At 39.6% G+C, this 16559-nt stretch overlaps 1 protein-coding gene across 7 annotated transcripts in view; it reads right to left on the bottom strand.

The window, feature by feature from the left end:
* Nucleotides 1-16559, bottom strand: part of STEAP4 (STEAP4 metalloreductase) — a 28808-nt gene that overhangs the window by 10789 nt on the left and 1460 nt on the right. Inside the window, exon 1 of one of the 7 annotated variants that reach the window (XM_042817174.1) lies at nucleotides 16493-16559. The exons of 5 other annotated variants lie outside the window; for them this stretch is intronic. The gene's annotated coding sequence lies outside the window, so the exon portion shown is untranslated. The remainder of the gene's footprint in view (nucleotides 1-16492) is intronic. One more of the 7 variants, XM_042817177.1, reaches the window with a different exon arrangement.

Here is a 16559-nt window from a genome sequence, read left to right as displayed (position 1 = left end):
TATATCCTTTTACCTTTGATTCGGGGAAAAGGTTTAGATAATCAAGTGGAACATAAGGACTTTGAGAAGATAAACGGCCCAGGCACTGTCAGGAGTTTGATCCATAGCTGTATAAAAGAAAGGTTAGCAAGTAAGAAGAAAGTTAATGGCCAGCACAGCTGTGACTGAGGAAGGTTATGGTGTAGTCCACCAGAGGATCTAGTCTCTGAGGATTTTCTGTTTCTGTTTTTTCCAAATCTCATTAGAACAAGGAGTAGCTGAACTTTTTCACACAGTATCCATGTATGTAAGCTCTCAAGTCTCTCAAAAGGTCTTTTCAGCGAAATCTTTTAACTCTCTGGTCAGGAAGAACTGGAAAACACTGAGTTCACGACATGGATTCAAGAATTAGCTTACATATCTTGCATCACACAGACAACATTGAACTCATTTCACCAATTCAGGGATTGTCTCAAGCAGATTCTCAACAGCAGTACTGAGAGAAAGTCCAGCACACCACCAGACTTGATGGGATTACACTTCATCAACTTGTGCAACTATGAGCTGATCATGAGTTGGTGAATTGCGCTTATTCAATTAAGGAGGAGCAGTGAAAATAAATCCCTTGCAGGTGCCCTATGCCCTGAAGACATCTTTGAACAGACAAAACAGTATCAATGAGGTTTGCCTCTGTGTACACCTGATCCTTCCCTACCACTGGTAAATGTACATCCTTAAACAAGGGCAGACTGCACTATGGCTTACCACCAGTGCTTTCACACCCTGCTAATGACATGTATTCATGCTGGTGGCAATGAAGAATAGTGCTTACAACCAAGAATAGAAAGATAATGGATTGGCCATTTTTTACATTTAGTCTTTTTTTTTTTTTTTTTTTCATTCAAATCCTTGTATACCTATATACAGGCATGGTGAACTTCAAACAAAGAAATACATTAGTATACATTTCTGTTTGGAATGGTTGGTCCTTTCAGGTCTTTTCTTTCCCATGCTGTCAAGTTCTACAAAGTTAAACAATTTCTGTTCGAAACTGAGTTAATTAATTTTCATTATTGTCTTAGCAGTTTACTGCATGTACTGACACATAGAAATAATTCCCTTTTGATTTTTTTTTTTTTTTTGAGTTTTGTTGCAGAAAGTCTGAGATGTGAGTCATCTATGATCAAAAGTGCCCTAATAAGTTAAAATTAAATAGAGTGGCCTATTAAATACAGCAGAAAATGAGGATCGTTAATACTTCATTTCTTTCATATCCAGTAATACAGCTTTGAATGTATCTTTCTGAAATGTTTTACACATGCATAATATTCAGTAATCCTGGAGTGAAACTTGGAAAACAAGTGAAATGTGACTTAAAAATTCTCACTGGAAAGACATATACACTATTCTGAGGCAATCTCATTTTCTTAAAATTTCATGTTACTATCTCCACAGAGAGAGACTGCACTCTCTAAAAAACAGCACTTCTTATAAGCTGACAGTTGTAGAACCAAATCTGCCCTAAATTACAAACTGTATTTTCTGTTGTTTGCTACACCAGAAACTGAAAGGCATGTGGCTAAACTACTCTCCCTTGATTAATCTAGTACTTATACGCATAAAGAAAATAGCAGAGTAGCTCCTAACAAACATATCACAGCAAATTATTCATGAATTTTCTTTCAAGCAAATGAATATCTTCTATTCTCCTCAACAGAAAGTCCTGAGCTCCAAGTTTTGACAAAGCTTATAAAGAATAATTGTTTGAGACAATAAATCCTCCTACAGAGGACATTGCATTTCCCACATCTTTGCTTTTTATCAGGAGAACACTAAAGCTGCCCGGAGGCTCTTCAAACAGATGAAGTATAGGCCTAAACAGATGTGTTTAATGTTGTCTAAATCATAGCGAAGTATTGAGAGAGCTGGAAATCTCACCACCTCCAACTTTCCTGTAAGCACGTAAGACTCAGCTATAACTGGTGTAATTTCCTTGGCCTCTTTAGGGTTGTCATGCTTTTTGGAGAGGTATAGGTATCAAGATTTAATCCAACTGCAAGAGTGAGAAGATTTCAGAAAACACCCAAAGCTGAGTGACGGTGAGAAGAGGCAGGTCTGTCTGGAGTGCAGAGTGGGGGCACTGGATTTATCCCCACTATAATGCTCAGGAGATGTCCTGAGACCTTGAAAGATATGTTTTGAGGCCCACAAAGCGTACGTGACAAGCACCTTTTGGATTCCTGCTGTGTCCTCCAAGGCTGTCTTCTCTGTCAGTGAAGCTATTCTTCTGTGCATCTTTTGTCTGCTATTTAGAGACATTAACAAATAGCTCTGTCTGACAGAGAAGTAACACTAGAAATAATGAAGCCTGGCTTCCCAGGGATTTGTGTTTCTCGGCTGATTACAAGCGCTGATTGAAACTGTTTCCAATCACAGGAGATCACTCCTTCAAGATTTCTTCTCATGTGGATTTTCAGATCTTTAAATGTGTATTGTCACAGTACAGTCTTTCATTTCTTAGGACTCTTACGTGGAGTCTTCAACTGCCTATTTTATGACACTGAAGAAAAACAAAACCCTCACTTCTCCTGGTATATTTGTTTGAAAGCATCACTAAAACAGTGGTTGAGGGACACACAAAATACATTCACTCTCATCCCTCAATATGATCAGAGAAACCCCACTTTCTACAGAAATCAAGGTAAAATAACATCAAGACTGGAATTAGGTACCATTGCACAAGCAACTGACCAAAATCACACCTTTGGCCCACTACAAATGTAAGAGTTCAAAACACTGTATTTATTTTGAGCTCTAGCAATATGTGATAAGTCCAATTGTCTTCCCATTTATACTGATGGAATTGTTGATTTTCAATTAACTCGTTTTTGGATTGGATTGGTGTAAACACAAAGATAACAGAGCCCAAGTGACACCTGCAATAAAACAGAAAGTGAGGTAGCTGCTGCAGCATAGAAGCCTCTGTGGTGACGGACCTGGCTGCCTTGTGCTCTTAGCAATCTGAGGAGTGGGTGGGAACGTATGAAAGATTTAAGCAAAAGTGGCATGAATGTGAAGCTTTCTTGCCAAAACAAATATATGTGGATTTGCAGCATGTCTGGAATGAGGCCAAGCATATTTTCTTACAGAAAGTTCATTAATCTGCATTCTTGCTTACATAAGCCCATACGCTAAAATGCTGTCATAAAAAAGTGTTTAAAGATACTCCATTTAACAGTGGATAGCTTCATCAGCACTCTTACTCACTCAATATGAAGTAATTAAATGCATTATTTGCTTCTTTTGTTTTCCTTTCTTTCTTTTACATGGAATTGAATTTTTTTGTGTCCTACTTGACTGCAGTCAAGTGGCATCTGCAGAGCCGTGCCTATGTTTAGGAAAAATGAACATTGATATTTTCAGAAAGAAAGAAATGGTGTTCCTCACAAAAAAAGTGACAGTTTTAAATGTGGTTGCATTTTGCAGTAAGGAAAAATTACCAGGCTTTTATTTTTAAAAACTAACTCTTTCCTGATATAGAAATTCTTCTTCTTAATGAGGCAATAATTTCAGGAGTGTTCAAACAACAGCCCTAAGCTACAGGCTTTGAAAATTAGCAGCTGAGAAGCCTGAATTTAAAAACATGCTTTGAAAATACTGACAAAGAAACACCAGCGGAGGTGATATTTGTCAAAAATTTGCAGAACTGTTGAGAGCAGCCCCTTCTACTGAGAAATGGAGAGATCTCTTTTTTTGTAGAGTTCTTTTGTCTGAAATTCCTTTTGAGTTCAGCTGAGGTTTTGTACATGGCTGAGCCGGTAACTCCCTCTCCTGGAAAGCGGGAAGGGGTTTTAAGTTGTGGATCATTGCTTCAGCTCCTCTCCTTGGCACTGGCAGGAATGAAATGTCTCTGCCAGAGTACATCAGCTGCTGACCTGGAAGCACAGCACTGTTGCCTAATTGCTCACAGTGCTGCACAGGGCAGCCCATGCTATCCCACACCATGGTCTGCTGCACAGGGCCACAGTAGAGCTCACACAGGATCTCTGACATATCTCTGATGCCATCTTCACAGAGAAGGCACGTGAGTTTCTGGTGATCCTGAGTCTCAATCAGATTTTCTGGGCATCTCATTCCCATCTCTGTGAAATATGGAGGGTCAAGGCAAAAGTTACGCTTTTGGTTCTGCATCCCAAGACCATTTAATATACAGTTAAGTAACACCAGGCCACACTGCAGTGAAGGCAAAGGTGGATATCTGGGACATGACGTGGAGCAGAGGCAAATGAAAATTTTAAGTATTCTTATTAAACTTAAGAAGAGGTAATAAAGAGGGCGCTCGCAGGTACAAAATTCCTTCATTTTACAAACAAATAATGAAAAAAGCAAAGGCCAGGCTGGAGAAAGTAACTTATTTTTTTGCTAGTAGGGAATTTTGCTCAAAACCCTTCAATCTTAATTTTACAATGACTTATTTAAGCAAATAATTCCTTAATTTCTTACTGCTTATCATCAATCAGATAGCAACTGGTAGAGTTAACTTCTCATAAAAAAGCTACTGCTTTTGGTAATGATGCAGGTTGGTGATCCAGAGGTTTGGATTCAATTTCCAATCTAGTTATCAAAGAAAAAAAATTTAGATCTGCACAGAGGAAGTGCTGACCTCTTGCTCTGCTTGTATAAAACTTCCACAAATTTTACAAGCAAAAGAATTTAGATCCACTGGATGCTTTTTATGATTTTTTCCCCCCAAATATCTGTGCAGTCAGATAACAAATGCACCCTGACCCTAACACTCCAGAGCTGCTTAGTTCTGGAAGTCATTGAGATCTGCTCAGTATAATTTGGGGTAAAAATGAGCTGAATGTCTGTGCTGTGAGGTACAAAAGAAACTGTCATGCTGATTTTGTAATTGCCTAATTGGACTAAATAATTTCCTCCCACAGGGTGACCCTCTCTTGCAGCTCCACCAAGGATCTGCAATACAAAATGAGGAACTGAGTTTTCTGAATAAACACATTGTCTTTATTGTATTACCATTTTATGCTATTACGGTTATTGCATAATTACCCTCTTGTGATGAGTATTCATGTCTTCTTTTACACATTTCCTGCTCTCATGCTCCTTGTAGCATGGGACCACCCCAGAGACTTCCTTCATCAAACATTCTTGGTGCGCTAATGATGCCAGAAAGTGTTTTCTGCTCTTTGGCAATCAACCTCTTCACTGAATTTCCTAACACTTCAGACTTGTTTATCTGGAGGCCTACAGAAGCTTGCTCACATAATTGGTATCACTAATGGATTGGTGACAGGCATCAGTGAAACACTTTGATCCCCGTCCTCAGGTGCTGTAAGTTGTCTGGAATGGACAACTGAGCTGCTTTCACCATTGATCAAGCAGTTTGTAGCAGATTATTATAATTAAGCACCTTTGAAGTGCCAAGTTTTATGAAGCCCTGGCGTCGTTCAGGTTGTAGAATTCAAATGAGATTTATTAGTATGAGATTTATTAATATTCTTATTTTATTTTCTTTTCTTATAGGATATTGTGCAGTTTATGAAAATGGTTTCTCTGCACATTCAGATTTGTTGTGGTGAGACTGCTCCACCTGGGGAAGGCACATCACCCAGAGCTGAGAACAATCCTCGCTCCTTATTTCATCTTAACCTCACATGTACCAAAGTAAGTCATAGGATATGCATCTCCCAGTGGAGTTCTATACCTCACTGAGCCATGGAATTCCTGCCAGCAGTGCTGGAGCTGTCTCCACCAAGGCTATGGTATTCCTCAGGTCCCAGAGAGGATCATATCAACATTTCAGCCAAGCAAAAAGACAGTTTGAAGCCACCTTAGTGATTCTGCCTCCAGGTCTATGCTCAGCAGTCATTGCGAGCTCAGGAAGCAGCTTTGTCAGACCCTTAATTAGCACTTTTGTTGGCAGCTGTTCCCACTCCTCCTGTTTCCCAGCAGCACTGCCACAACCAGTGCTCACCCTGCTGCCGCCTACAGCTGCTCAACCCATCTCAGCACTGTGTCCAGGCTGCCACCACAGCTGGCTGCTCAGCAAATCTCCACAGGGAAAAGAGCCAAGACCACCAAACAAAAAGGAAGGAAACTGGACACCCAGATGGAACCAGTCTGCCAAGTGTGCTTCAGCCAGGCCAAGAAACCAGGCTGCATGCTGGAGGACTTTGATGGGAGGAGATAAGTGAGAAAGTGCTGGAAATCTGAATTTACCCACTTCTAATCTGAAACATGACTTCAATGAAGTGAGCTTACTGTATTACTGTCCATGCTAGCACTTGAGAGGAATACGTGTTGAAGGAATTTTGATGAAGAAGAGACTAGGTGCGTCTAAATAGCAAGGTCAAACAAGGAAAACCACGTCTTTTCTATTTTTGAGCATGCATAAAAGCACTAAGTCAAACATTTGATCTACAATATGCACACGTACAGGTGACTTTCAAATATCTCTTCCCACTTTTTCTTCCCCCTAAAAGCAGCTTTCAGAAACCAGAATTAATATACATAAAAACCCCAAGAGAAAAAAACAAACAAACAAAAGTAAAAAAGCCAGCATCTATAAATTGTAGTGTGGAGCATAAAAAAATACAAAATGTTGCAGTTGCACTCTGCTAGCCCTGTCACTGAGAACAGAATGGGACAAATGGTTGGCTCAAAACTTGAGTTACCACATAAACAGATTTCAATAGAAACAGACCAGGAAGCAGTGAGAGAGGCCTTAAAACGCTCTGATGTGAAGTATTCTCCCTGAAGGCCTTGGTTGCTGTCTCTGTATTCTTGAGGCACAACAGGAATGGATATGTATTTCTGAGTGCCTCACACCCATGCCAAGCACACTGTCGGGTGCTGTCCTTGAAGTAGCTGTGGTCTGACCCTGAGAGCTGAACTGCTGCGAGCAATGGGATTGCTGCACTAACCCAAGAGCAGCTGAAAGCATCCCCAGGCTGCACTGTGATGTGAATGAGGCACAGTTCAGAAGGTAGGACAGTCACTTCTGAAGTGGGATCCTGCTCTCAAACAAAAACTAATGTAAGTAAAATGCTTTGTTAACAGTTTTGCAACACAAAGTAGACTGCTTATCCAGTTATGTTTTCTGCTTTTGACTAAGAGGAATAATTTTTAAAATGCCATCTGTGTAGAAGTATATAAATATGAAAAGTGCTTGATAGGTTTGAATAAGCAAATTCCTGTATGGATGAAGAAAGTACAGGGATGCTTGATTTTTCAATGACTGTTGTAATATTTTGGTATGTAGTCATGGTGTCACCTCAGTTATTACAACTTCTTCATGCTTGCCAAAATCATTGCTATTAACAAAACCAGGAGCTTTGGAAAGTCACATCTAAAAAAGAATTTACATCTTTCACTGAGTTAATCCTTTCAGAATGTTTGAAAAATCTGAAAAAAACTGCTCTGTGTTGTGAGTGACAGTTCATATTTGTAGATTTAGGGGGGATATGAAATCTTCCTGTATCAAAGCTGACTAACAGTTCTGGCAGCTGCAAACGTTCTCTGAATTAATAACATCGTGCTGGCATAAGACAATGCTCAAGAAAAATCCATTTCTTTCTGCAGCACTGAAATCTCTCACTTCTAAAATATTAAACAGTTTTAAAATTGGTATGCTACTTGAAAAGGAAAACATGAAATCCACATGTGAGTCCAGAAGTGAAAAGAATCCTTAGCTCTATTATTACAAGTAGCTTATGATTGGTGGTAAATCAAATGCCCTTGGAGTACCTCCACTTATTACTAAAATTCAAACCAGAATTTTAGCTCTCTCTTAGGAAGGAATATCCTATTTCCAGATTCACCTCTTAAAACCCACTGACCAACACTTATTTGCAGAAGATTTCTCCACTTCCTTAAATGCAGCAAACACGTCTGAAAGATTAGATAAACTTGTTGCCAGTTATGTAAGCTCTCTGAATACCAATGGGCTGATTCAAAGTTTGGTTGCCCTAACTTTACAGATAAAACTATGTAAACTATGTCCCTATTTTACAGTGCTTTCTTAGATCATCTCTCAGTGACTAAAATATTACGTAATGTCAATAAAAGCCCTGGCTTTCTATTTTATGTGTAGCAGGGAGAAAAGCTAAGGTCAAAATTCAGTACACTGATAATTGAGTTCAAACCCACCTAAACCTCCTGGGAGATCAGCCTTGCCATTCTAGGCATTCCCTAATCCCACCTGCAGAAATGAGAGAAACCTGCAGATGGGATGACCTCTGTAAAACTCACCTGTGCACTCAACCTCCTCCTCTCCCCTGAGCAAACCAGAGCCTTCCAGCCGGTGAGGTGCTGTTAGTGCTAGGGCAAGGTCTGCTCTTAGATGCTGTAGAGAGGTCCTGTGCCTGGGGAAGAATGCAGAAACCTGACAGCCTCGCTGGCATTTATCTAGTAGAAGCTAGAGTGCACGTGGGAGGGAGAGATGAGGAGGTGTTGCAAGCCCCATCTGTCCATGCTGGGTGAAAGAACTTCCCGTCTAAGTTGTTGAGGAAAGTCCCAGCCCATGTATTTACAGCTGAGGTGAAGCCTGTGGTTGCTTTTTTAAAGCAGGCACTGGCTTGTCCCTTGGCTATTGGCCAGAAAGTTTTGGCTGTGTTTCCTGCTCCTGGAGGACTAACTTGAGAACTGCAGAAGTCAAGAATGTTTAAGAATACAACAGGAGCTATTTGCCTGGAAGGAGAGCTCTCTTTGTGTTGTTCCTGGGTCATTCCAGCTGTGGGTAGGGATAGTAAGAATGTCACCTTGGGGTGAAAGGAATTTGACATGAGGATGGCTGAAAGTACCAGATCTCTGAGATTTTCTATGTATTCTTGGCAGTGACCCCGTGGAGTCAGAGCCAGTCATGCATTTGTACTGAGAAATGCATCTTTAAGGCGGAAGTCTGGGAGTATGCAAAATTCTGGATGTTACGCATCTGTTTGGAATGGGGCACAATTCAAAACAGATGCCTTAAGCATCAGGAGATCAGAGGAGTGGATTGTTGTCCAAATAGGAGAAAGGGGCTCAGAGTGTCACAATAACAGTGAGTTTTTATAAGAAGTTTGGGAAATAAACTGAAGGGGATTTAAATAAGATTGCGCTCAAGATCTGGAAGAAATGTTTGCCAGTAAAGAGAAAGAAATATCCAAAAGATGATATCACTTTGGAAGAACTTGCAAGAGTCAGCAAGGTGTACAAGACATGGGCAGAGAGAATGACCTGGCTGTGGTTTTCTTCTAGGAGCAAAGGGCACTGAGAAAGTGAAAATATCAGGTTAATCAGAATAGTATTCATTTTCAGCACATCCATCAACTAATATGCTGTTAAAAATAGTGTTATTACACCTAAAAGAAGATCTTAAGGGAGTGCAAAGGGAGACAGTTAATTCACAAAGCTTAAAATCACAAGGTTATCTCCATAGGGAATATAAAAGAAATAAATGAATACGTAATAGATGGAAAAAGAGGAGAAATGCTATGCCTTTGAGACCATCAAAGCGATCTAAGCATTTAAAGCCCACATCATAATATGAAAATAAAAAGCTGAGAAAGAATTTGAAGCCATTTCTCAGTAGACCAAGACCTCAAGAATATTAAGTAGTGTAGGAAAAGGTTGAATTGTCCAACAATTTTCACACCTATGCAAGTCCTTTACTTAGTAAGGCCATACTTTAAGAAGGAGCTGGATCCACTCATTGGGGTGGGTAGTGGAACTAAATGAAGTAGTTCTTGTAGCTGCAGAGAAATCAGATGAAACCTCTTGTTTGTCCATAGTTGTACTCAAAGGAACAAAACAAGTTTGTTATGCTGCCAAGAGGAGACATGGTAAGTGACAAATACCTTTCTGTCCTTAGTACTTCAGTGGGCTGCTGGCATGTGCTCATATTAAGAAAAAGAACAGGTGTTTTTGAACTTTCATAAAACCTTTGTGAGTTGCACTGTTTTCTCAGATGTCTATTTAGGCTGCATATGGCACCTGAGGGAAAAAGGTGATAAATTTTTCATGCCATTCAGGTTAGTGAGATTTATACAGATGACATTTAGATTTGATGAAAAGCGTCAGCTCAGAGCAGCCTCGGAAAGAAAACTGTGCTGCTGGGCTGAAGCTGGACAAACAACACTGTAAATGCCATGTAACACTAATAATAATATACTTGAAGAAAAATTAGAACAAAAAAACAAGTCGATCATCAGAAAATATTTGGCTTGTATATTCCAGCAGTATTTGGGTGCTGAAATGTATAGAGAATATGTACCTAATGCAGTTTCTTCAGAATGCCATCAGGCAGAGATTTCCAATGATCTAGGATGTAATTATTGAAAAATTTGAGAAACAGAAGGAGTTGCTTAGACATTTCAGAACTTAGAGGATATCATCCTTGATGGCTTTGGGCACATGTTGGTGTAGTCCTTTTAAACACTGTGGTTTAAAAAATCACAGTAGTTTATGAGTTAACAAAATGTAGGCATGAATATATTCAGAGGAAAAAAATATATTTTAATCTTAGATGTGGAAATAAACAGAACCATACATTTTTATTAACTGAAGGCCAGTAATATTTGAAATAGATTATAAATCAGAAGAAATTACCAAATAGAGCTTGGCTAATGGTTATTTTTCATTATTTTTTTCAATTATGAAATGTGACTCGCTACTTCAATATAACCTTGAAATTGAAGGCAGGATTTGCAGAGCATTTGACAATGGAGCCAAATCCAGGCATAAATTTGTTCATGTCACTCTTACTGCAACAACAGTTACCAGGGATAAGATGCTTCAGAAAATAAATTCGTGTCATTAATGAAATATTAAATTTAACCTTAAAACATGAGAGTGGTGAACTCAACAGTGCTACTTAGAAAGATCTTCCAAAGCATGTGTGGATAATTTCAGGATTCAAAAGTATAAGGAAAAAGCCAGGGACGTATTGTAAGTGAGTTTCAGCTCAGCAATTGTGTTTAGTAATAGAATAAGAGGTATCTTATATCATGTGACCATGAAGACTGTATCTAGTGAGTTTACAGAAAACAGAAAAACAGGAGAAAAACTGAATCACAAGAGGCTGTGTTGATTTGCACTTACTGTGTCTGCATTTCAAGCCATTGTTCTCCTTTTCCTGAGACAGCCTTACAATCTCCTTATTATTTGCCCCTGACAAGAATACCGCAGAAAAATGCAGTATGTGTCAAATTTATTTTGGCTAACATTACATACCTGACAATAGGCAAAAGCTCAGCAAGCACAAGTTTGTGCATGGAATTATGCTTTTAGAGAGGTTTTGTCCAGTTCCTCAGTCCAATAAGGCAATGGAAAAAGTCATTAAATACCAAGAAGATTTACTGCAGAGTCCAAGTCAGACTAAGAAATGGATGCACTACATCTCAGGGGCAGGAAATTCCTGTCAACATGGGATTGGCACCTATTCTGCAAACACCTGGAAACAAGGATTTGCATGTTGGCATCAGACTCAGTTGCAAACATGCAGAAATATGGATACAGGCAAATAGCACCCACATAGACATCAGCTGGAGCCCTGGGAATTGTTGGTGCTTTATGGTCTGCACTGAGGCAGGAGAAATGGCCTCACACTGGAATGTGCTCCAGGCCAGGGTGTTGGAGCAGTTGCAGAGCCAGGCAGGGCTGCTCTGTCCGGTCAGGGAAGGGAAGGGTGCTGGTAATCAACCTGTTAGCCCTGTCCCTGCCATGGGCCTACTTCAGCACATTGCATTCCTTAACTCTGCCTAGGCTAGTGGTGGGGAGTGCTGGCATGCTTCTGGCTGGCTGTGTGGGTTCTTGCTGGTGTCCAGTTCCTCCTGGCACTGGAGGGACAGCCTATATCTGCACTTTGTCCCTGTGATGGAGCAGAGGGTTATACATGTCCATGTTGCAATTTGGGCTGCTTTTTGGGTGACCTGTTGGTGGCAAGCATTGAATCTGGGTACACAGGTACACATAAGTGCTGGGCTGCTTTCCCTCCTCTTAGTCCCCCAGTGCCTCTCAGCTTCTGTTTCCACTTCTCCCTTCACCTCTCCATGCAAAAGCCCCAGTGCCATCAGGAAGAAGGAGCACAAGAAAAGGGAGTCTGTGACTGTGGGGTTTGCCTTCACTTCTAAGGGCACCCTACTTGAGACAACAGCCCCCATCAGTGAGGAGTGTGCCCTGCTTTGTGCCCCCTTCTGTGATTCTTCTGATATATTTTTGAGTTCTCTACCCTCTATTCTGTTTTCTTCTTTTTTTTTTTTTTTTTTTTTTTCCTACCCACTTGTTATTTTCTATCATCAGTTGACTGTGCTCCTTTTTCTAGGAAAAAAAAGAGCAGTTGTGTTACAAAGCTACATGTTGTTTGTAGGAGGTTGTTTCCCCAGGCTCAGACATTGTGGAAGAAGAGATGACAACCTTCTAAAAAAACCCAGAAGGGAAATAGAAGAAAAGAGGCACAGAGCCTGTCACTTTGTGCTGCAAAATCTCCATCAGACAATAAACACACACTGAACACACACTATGCGTGTCCCAGGACATGCAATCAGGTTTGCTGCCCCTAAGAGAAGCAGCTCAGGTGCCCTAGGGGAGGCAACATGCTTGTGGGATACTGCAGGGCACCTCGAAGGCTGATGGAAATTTACTGATAAATGCAATCTCCAAGTTGGTGATAAACATTTGCAAGTCTCTGATATATCACTGTTTGAAATACGGTTGTTTTTATGTTTTCCTTGGCAGAGAAGGTATAGTCTTGGGATTGTACCTTAAAGTTTTAGCATCTGAAACAAAAGTTCTGGCTACAGCGTTTTAAAGCCTTTCTTTGTTATACACAGTCTTCACGGATCAGAGGACATAGTAAAGCAGATCTGTTGCCAGGTACTTATTCTGAGGCCCAAAATTGCAAACATATTCAGACATCTGCCTCTTCTGGAAGACAGCATGGCTTTCAGGATTTATATATTACAGATCTCACTGATGCTGGAATAACATGGATTTCTACCTGAAAATAGGGCATGCAGTAGCATGTTTTAAAAATGAGCTTTGTCCTGTATTCTCTGCTCCATATAATGGCATTTCTGAGTGAAACATATTTGCTGGGAGTGAAAAATTGGGACCATAGCGTTTAGGAGTAGCTGGCTTACCATCAGCTTTCCTACAATGAATAAAAATATGATTCTTGTACCCTTCACAAAGTCACAGGTGCAGGTCTTGCTGTTAAATCCATGAGGCATTTGCTCAAAGGCATTATCATTGGCTAGAAATAATTTGGAATAACTTCAGGTTCCTTTACTCTGAGGCTGTTCTATGAAAATTGATTTAAAAAGTGTTTAGGAGTCAAATTAGATTGCATTTCCCTTTCAAAAAAGTCAACAAACTTTCTTGTACTCTGCATAACACTACTGTAATGGCTAGCTTTCTACATGCGCTCTGGCTGAAGCTGTCAACTGCAAATATTTGCAATCAATTTCTACAGAGTGGGAATTTCCAGGCCATTGCTAAACATAAGCTTTAGTTTTCTTTCTTGCATAGTGATTTATCTGTGAGACTGTGAGAGAAGCACTGGGCATGCAAGCAGCTGAGCAGCACAAAAGTCTCTTAAAATTACAGATTAAGATCAACAGCATTTGCTAAGGTGCTCAACAAGTGAAATCACAACTCAAAAATAGTCAAACAGAGCTGAAGTGTGGTGTAGTCAGATGTTCAAAGCTAGGGAGCAGGTGAATTTTTTGGAGGAGAAATCAATTTAGAGCTCTCTATTTCCATAAAAATCTCTAACCACATTCAGCCTGTCCACATAACCAAAACATGCTTCATTTTGATCATCGTCTGACAAAAAAATGTTTAAGAAAGCGAGGAGAATGAGGAAGAGAATCCTTTTTCATGTTGTCAGAAGTGGGACTGACACGTGAAAGGGCTGGAAGCTGGTAATGACTGAAGACTTTTCCATTTGCTGTTTCCTGCTTGGCGAAAGCTTTCTTGGTTTCCTGCCCATAAAGATAATCTCTGGAAAGGAACTACATTTACATACATATGTGTGAGGTGTCTCAAACATGTGTATGTGATTTCTCAAGAGACATGCCCCTAGAGTATCATGTCTTTTTATTCTAAGTAAAGGGAATTTTGGTCAGGTGGCATTTGTCATTTACTCATCGAATGATATTTCCATTTCTGAATAGCACTTTCAATACCATTTGGTTTCAGCCTTCCTTGCTTCCTTCCAGCCTTCTGCAGACAAAGCTACCTTATGTCCAGAGATTGCTCCTGTGCAAGCTTGTGAAGGCTGCCCAGGGTTCCTCTTGCATTTAAGCTTGTTGCTTCATTTCTAATTAGTTTTTTCTAAAATTGTGATAAACACGTGACACTGTTGTTCACTTGGTTTCTGGGAATATACTCCACTGAAAGCAGTGTCTACTAGGAAGTCGTAAAGTCTCTGATGTATTTGATACAGTCATTGGCTGATATGGAGAAATATGCAGGATTTAAAATTCTCAGCATTTCGCAGATAAACTACAATGAATTTGTGTGAGATAGAAAGCAAAGTACCTGCAACTGAAATATTCTGAGAATAACATCCTGGTACGGTTTAAGAAAGAGTTTCTTGAAAGAATATTGACAAATTTCAGTCCATGGCCCAAAGCAATATCCCCTGCTTAGCACTTTATTCCATTCCTTGAAGCAGAACTGTCATATTTAGAGGAGGTAAATAAGAGGTGCTTGATGTATTCCAAGAAGCTGAATATCTTTTCTGTGCACTCAAAATATTAGAAATCCTTCATCTTAAATTGTTTTATTTTAACTTTAATTTTGAAAAAGTCAGCATTTCATCTCATTTCCCATGCTTGGGATGCAATTGTATTCTGAAATTTGAAATTGCTTGTGAGAGAGGAAATAAGCTTTTTAATTTCTGCCCATAACTACGCCAGACTATTTTTTACTATTTATGTAGTGTCTTTTCAGCTATACTCTAGCTAATGTAAAAATGAGCCGCAAGGAAAATTAACCCTATTAATGACTGCATAGAATATGAAAAGAGATCACTGTGCTGGAAAAGAGCTTAAAAGCCCCAGCTGCATTTTCAGCATCTCCTTCTAGCAGCTATGTAACCCCACTGGAATAGCCAGAGATTTTGCAGAGTTCAGTAACTGTTGAAGTCATACCCACAGCTGAACTATTCAAAAATAAGACCAGGTCGCAGATCGTCTGAGCTAAACTATCTCTTCCTTCCATGCTCTTCACTTATTCTGATGAGTAATACCACATTAGGTTAAATCTCTTCCTGTGAACTCTGCAGTGCTTAAATCCCCCATCAAGGTAGCTATGTGCACAGTATTTGTGCTCTGCTTTAATCCTTCCTGACAACTTGTAGAAATAGATTTTCCAGTCACAAACTTCTTAATAGATATTTCTCGGTATCATTCAGCACAGAAAGAGCCTTGAAAAGCATTGTTTTTCTTCTAGACTAGTTATACATACAGAATACATTTTTTGTTGCCCTGCTTTCCTGTTTTCCTTTCAAAAACAGGGACTTTATTATCATGAGGGCAATGAAAAGCAGACACAGACAAAAATAAAAGTTAACATTTAGCCTGGGAGGAATTCTTTTGATATATTTGGAGCAGTGCTAGCTTAAGAAGGTTAAAACTTCATTTCCAATGATACATTTATGGTATTACAATTAATCAGAGGAAAAGGATTTGTACTGCATTATGACAGAGACCAATAAGAAGGGGACATAAAGATAAATAGGTTAAGTAAGTAGGTAAATGATGTCTGGTGCTAGCCTGGCACTGACAAAGAGGAATGTCTATACTGAACATCTGTAGTGTTGTCAGATCTCTGAGACTTTTCAGTAGGTTCAAGTGCTTATCATACCACTAGCCACCATGAATGGCCACTAGGCAGAAGATAGAAGAAAAAGGCATTTGAACAGCACAAGGTGCTAACTGAACTAAGTAAAACTGTTGCTTGGATGACTTCTCTCATTCAGCGAGCAGGATGGATCAAATTAAATGCAAGTAAGGTCATTAATCAGCTCTTTAATAAAACTAAGGCTATATGGTGAAGTGAGTTGCGTACAGAACAAATTCAGACAGTGCTAATAGTACCACCAGGAGAGAAGATGCAAAGCTGAGTGTGATCCAAGGGGTGACTATCCCAAAATCCCTCTCCTCCCTCATAGCCCAGACTACTTTGGTGCTCGACTATCTTCATCTCAATTGAGAATGCAAAAGCCCTCTGACCTGTCTCATCTATATCATCTATCTATATCTGTATCTACATCTACATCTATATCTATATAGATATATATTGATATATATATATATATATATTTTTTTTTTTCTGGAGGAAGAATAACATGTAGCCCAATGGAAAGAATGAGTTCTTCAGAAGTGATTGTGTACTATTGTTATGGGCCATACTTACAAAAAAAAAAAAAAAAAAGAAAGAAATTACTTTTCTTTGCAGAATAATAGTTATTCTGTCCTCAAATTCTCTTCCCTTCACACTTACTGACCTCCAAGCACTGACCATGCTTCTTCTCTTCTCTTCTCTTCTCTTCTCTTCTCTTCTCTTCTCTTCTC

The sequence above is a fragment of the Centrocercus urophasianus genome, unplaced genomic scaffold (genome assembly GCF_019232065.1).
Source record: "Centrocercus urophasianus isolate 14NV4802_14NV808 unplaced genomic scaffold, USGS_Curo_1.0 seq_16, whole genome shotgun sequence".
Taxonomy (NCBI): Eukaryota; Metazoa; Chordata; class Aves; order Galliformes; family Phasianidae; genus Centrocercus; species Centrocercus urophasianus.
The sequence above is the reverse complement of the archived record's forward strand: the minus strand, read 5'-3'. Positions and strand labels throughout refer to the sequence as shown.